At 49.0% G+C, this 4,620-nt stretch overlaps 1 non-coding gene across 1 annotated transcript; it reads left to right on the top strand.

Annotated features, from left to right (window-relative positions):
- The first annotated feature begins 1,514 nt into the window (after positions 1-1,514).
- TRNAT-AGU lies at positions 1,515-1,587 on the top strand. Its single transcript has one exon. It is a non-coding gene; the product is annotated as a tRNA-Thr (tRNA).
- The last annotated feature ends 3,033 nt before the right edge of the window (positions 1,588-4,620 follow it).

Here is a 4,620-nt window from a genome sequence, read left to right as displayed (position 1 = left end):
CAAAGTTGCTTGATTGGCCTCAAGTGTCTTTGTGAGTTTACCCAATGCCAAGCTCAGGCGCTGAGCCCATGTCAGGTAATCCGTCATTTCTCCTTCAACGCTGGAGACAGAATCTTGCTCTTAGCTTGTCAGATAAAGGCCTGAGAATTGCTTTTCAGCCCACCTAATGAGGGCTTGTGTTTTTCTACGCTTGGGGAGATGGATGGTCTTAATTCTCGATTTCTTTCAAAGGCAGCAATTTTCTTCCACAAAAAAGACCAGGAATAATAGACACAACGTGGCTCGTTCTGAGTCACCCTTTAACCATTTGTGCTGACGATTTCTCTATGTACATCTTCCAACTAAGGCCCTGAAGCTGCTGCTGCACGTTTTCCCTTGCCGTAAGACATTTCCGTGCCGAAGGGTTTCAGCACAACCAGCACCCTCCCCAGACTCCCTGCGGGCTGACCGAGTCTCCGTACACATGCCCTCGAATTTGGGCCATTCCAGATGGGGCTCTTCCACTCCATCTCTGCAGGACTTGTCTACCTGATGTGCAGAAGCCAAGGCATGGTGCACGAGGGACGCTGCAGGGAAGGAGCTTGCTTTCTGCTGTGCCTGGAAAGCATTCAGGTGACAGCCCAGTGCACAGCGCTCAGGTGGAGGCTCTGTCTGAGGCGTCCCAATCAGCCTGGCACTGTCCTGTCCATATTTACCACTTCTACACAGATGTTCATGGGGATGTCAGGGTCTCGTTGACCAACGTTTCGTCAAATCCTAAATACGAAGTTCTGTCCACTCCTCTGCTTCTTGCTCTCTCCACACTCACCCCTCATTTCCCGCTGTTTTATCCCCATCTCGAAACGCAAACTTGAAGGAGTGGCCAGTCACCCAGACCATCGGGCTCGGTCTGTTGCCTTGAAACAGAAGGAATGCTGGGGGCGTATCTTCTGACGCCCATTTCTAACTACCTTCAGTGAAGAATGGAACTATGGGAAAGATTACCCTGAAAATTCAGACACCAATGACTAGCTAACAGCGTGTCAGTGCACACTCAGCGGCAGTGCCCAAAGCGCACCGAGGACTCCTAAGAAAGAACGGACGTGTTTGAAGAGCCTCGAGGTAAAGAGCAAATACGCAGCGGATTTCCAAAGGAAATCCAAGGTGGGATATAAAGAGTTATTTTCTAGAAGCTCAACATCTTTCTTTGATAAATCAGTGCAAAAACTACAAAGAGGCAAAATATTACAGTTTCTGTGCATAAACTTCCCAAGCTGCTTGGCTGGGGAAGGGGGAGCCGCGGTGTCCTCCTGGTGTCCTTGCGGGGATGAACTTAAGGAGGGTAAAATGCAGGTGTGGGTTTGCCTGGGGCGTTGCTGGTTTTGTGACTCTGATGTTTGTGTTAGTGTCATTGGGAAAGGGAATAGGAACCCCTTGGAGCAGCCCAGTCCGGCAGAGCAGGTTTTGCTTTGCTCCAGAATTAAGAAAATTGTTATATGAAATGTTTGCAGAGGAAAAAGCACACAGGGCTCAGAGGCTCCATAGCTCAGGGGTTAGAGCACTGGTCTAGTAAACCAGGGGTCGTGAGTTCAAATCTCACTGGAGCCTGGGGGCTTTGTACCCCCTGGGAAGATCTGCAGCTTTATCTTCTTGGGTTTTACCATGGCATCATTTTTTGGAGCATCCACCGCAGCCTAGCAGAAATAAAACACGTCACGTCGCACCTACGTCAAAGAGCAGGCAATGAGGAGGAGAGAAAAACAGCAATGGTCAGCGTTAACCCCTCAAAAGAACAGACTGGGATATTTTAAAGTATAGAAATCAGAGATAGGAAGAAATACCTAATACAGGATTTAAAACCTTCTGAACCCCCACAGACGTTGTGAAGCTCATTGATGAACAGATCTGAAATGGCCTCTACAGTCAGAGCTGGTTCATCTCCTCGTGCTTCAGGAGGACAATCAAAGTACCTCTCCAGATACAATTACAGAGCTGGCTGGGAAAATCATGAATACAGCTGGAGGAGGAATAGTAACATTTGTCTTCTTCAGAGTTGTGCTGAGGGGGCTGGAAAGTTCGCATTTGTAAGGAAGAAGAAAAATCTGGGCATTAACCTATTTTTTACATCCTGAGTTCAATGAGTTGCAGTCCGGATTTATGAGATTTCATACACTGCCTTTGCACGTTTCCCTTTGCTTTACTCATTTCCAAGTTCTTCTCATTTTGTTCCATCAAAAGGATCCCAAACGGTGATGTGAGAGGACATTTCTGAATTCAAAAAGGCCTTTTGCATTTGAGGGAAAGAAGGCTCAAAAGCCTGAAACGCTGCTGTCCTGTGGAGGTGGACACTGGGTGCCAGGAGGAACGTGCTGCTCCCGTCACCCCTCTTCAGCCTGTTTCCTTACAGCTCTGTTTTCCCAAAACAGCACTTTGGTGGGTTGATGTGTTTTCCCCACAAGAGACGTGACCTGCAGGGATTTCCGGCCTTTCCTCTGTATATGTCACAGCAAGGCTGAAGAAACAGAAGTCAGCAGGGTTCCCGTTAATCTGCAGCCCGATAAACCGGCAGAGTTATTGTTATAGCAGAAGGTACTAAAAAATGGACGGGCGTGTTTTACTGAAAGTGAATTTGTATCTCGGCTGTTGTGGCTACATGGCTACTCACCCTGTCCCTCATTCTGGCTTATCTCTGCGTTTTGATTCTGTATCACGCTGCTGAGCAGTACCCAAGGAGATCTTCGTGGTTCAGGTTCACTTTTGCTCAAGTTCAAAGGCTCATGGTGTCAGCTTGAGCCTGGTAGTGAGGGAAATGATCCTCTGAAAAATTGACGTCTGCCATCTCTGAGTAAAAATGACAAATGTTCAGGATATGTTTTGCTGAATTCTTAATCTACACAGAGCTTAATGTTAGTGGGAAAACTCTCCTAAGTAACTCTGCTGCAGATCGTGACGTTAAACATACTGATGCCACTTGTTAAACAAGCACCTGATGCCAAGACCGCTGCTAACAGCGGGCCTTGGACCCTCTCCTAGCCAAACCCCTTGGTATCAGCCTTCCTCAGACGCCGTCCTAGCTAAATCCCTTCCTACCGACCTTCCATCCTCTTCCCTCTGCTGAAAACAGGGCTTTTCAAAGAGCTTGACAGGAGGGACGAGGAGGGCGAAGTCCTTCCTATCCATCTCCTGAAGCCCCTGGGGGGAGCCGCTGACCTGTGACGTGGAAATGCTGCCCCTGCGTCCCGAGGTGCGGGAAGCTCGTGGAGCTCTGCCACAAGGGCTGTCACAAGGCTGGTCCACTTCTGGGTCTGCTCAGGAGAAACTCTTCCTCTTTAAATCATGACTGCCTTAATCCAGATCTAGACGGTCTTTTGTTATCTCATTTAGGGAGACTTGAAGGTTTCTTCCTCTGTGTCTTAGAAAACTTGTTTTCCATGTTTTTCTGACAACTTCAGAATACCACTTCTGTTTTAAAAACCATCCTAGACACCGCATTCCTCTGGCGTGCTTTTCATTCCTGGGTCTCCCCGCAAGGGCTGCACCGAGCTGGACAGAGAAATCCTTTATTCTACTATAAACAACATCGAACTTTGTGGCCCGGCAGCCTGGATCATTGCAGTGTCCGTGGCCATTCCCTGAATCCAAGGACCGCGTTAGCAGAGCTCCATTGCCGCCTCTAGTTCAGTTCTAGCGGAGGCCACGTATGCCTCAGCTGACACATTTCTTAAGTCATTAGAGGAAAAAAAATAAATAATTTAATTTTGGGCCTTGTCGAGCCTCATACAATTGGCCTCAGCCCCTTGATCCAGCCTCTCCAGATCCCTCTGAAGAGCCTCCCTGCTCTCAAGCAGATCACGGTTTTTCCTAGGGAGATTGTCATCTCTGGGAGCTGGCGCAGTCATCACCTGCTTCTCCTGAATTCCAAGGCCTGAAAAGAGCATTGCCATCCAACCCAGTAGTGCAACTGCTTTGGTGAGACCTTCTGGCTGCCCAGACAGAATCCTCACTGTGAGGATGAGAGCACCCACAGCCAGGAACAACACTGGCAGCTTGTCTCAAAGCCACAGACCAATGGGGCGGGATTTCAGGACTCTTCCTTAGCATCCAGGGTGATCTGCACAACATCCTGCACCTGGAAAAGCTGCAGCATCCCAGTCTCTCACTGGTTGCGGTGCTCACCTTTACAGTTTCCATATCTCTTGAACAGAGTAGGAAACCTTGTCTTCTGAACAGCAGGTCCCAGGGTTTAATACTGGCATCAGTGCTCCCCTGGACCCCATCAGCAGGGCGCCACTGAGCCGATGAGGGCAGTCGGAGCAGGTTACCTGCCCAGCTTATTGCTGTAAGCCTCCGTGAAAGACCTGGGGGAAAGAAAAGCATTGTTGTATGTACTGCAAGTTTAGCCAAGCTATAAAAAGAGCCACATCTGCTTTCACCGAGGCACCTTGCCATGCGAGTATGGACTGAAGGCAGACCCAGGATGGGAGTGGGAGTCTGCTATGAGGACAGACAGAGGGACGGAGGAGCTGCCGTAGACAAGGAGATGTCAGGAGCTTGTTGTGTTTAGTCTCGCAGCAGGAAGGCTGAAAGCAGACATGAGCACTCACATAAATACCACAGGGGTAAACAGTTAGAAAGGGAAAG

Source organism: Buceros rhinoceros, unplaced genomic scaffold, assembly GCF_000710305.1.
Source record: "Buceros rhinoceros silvestris isolate BGI_N320 unplaced genomic scaffold, ASM71030v1 scaffold27859, whole genome shotgun sequence".
Lineage (NCBI taxonomy): Eukaryota > Metazoa > Chordata > Aves > Bucerotiformes > Bucerotidae > Buceros > Buceros rhinoceros.
This window is presented reverse-complemented; position numbering and strand designations above follow the sequence as displayed.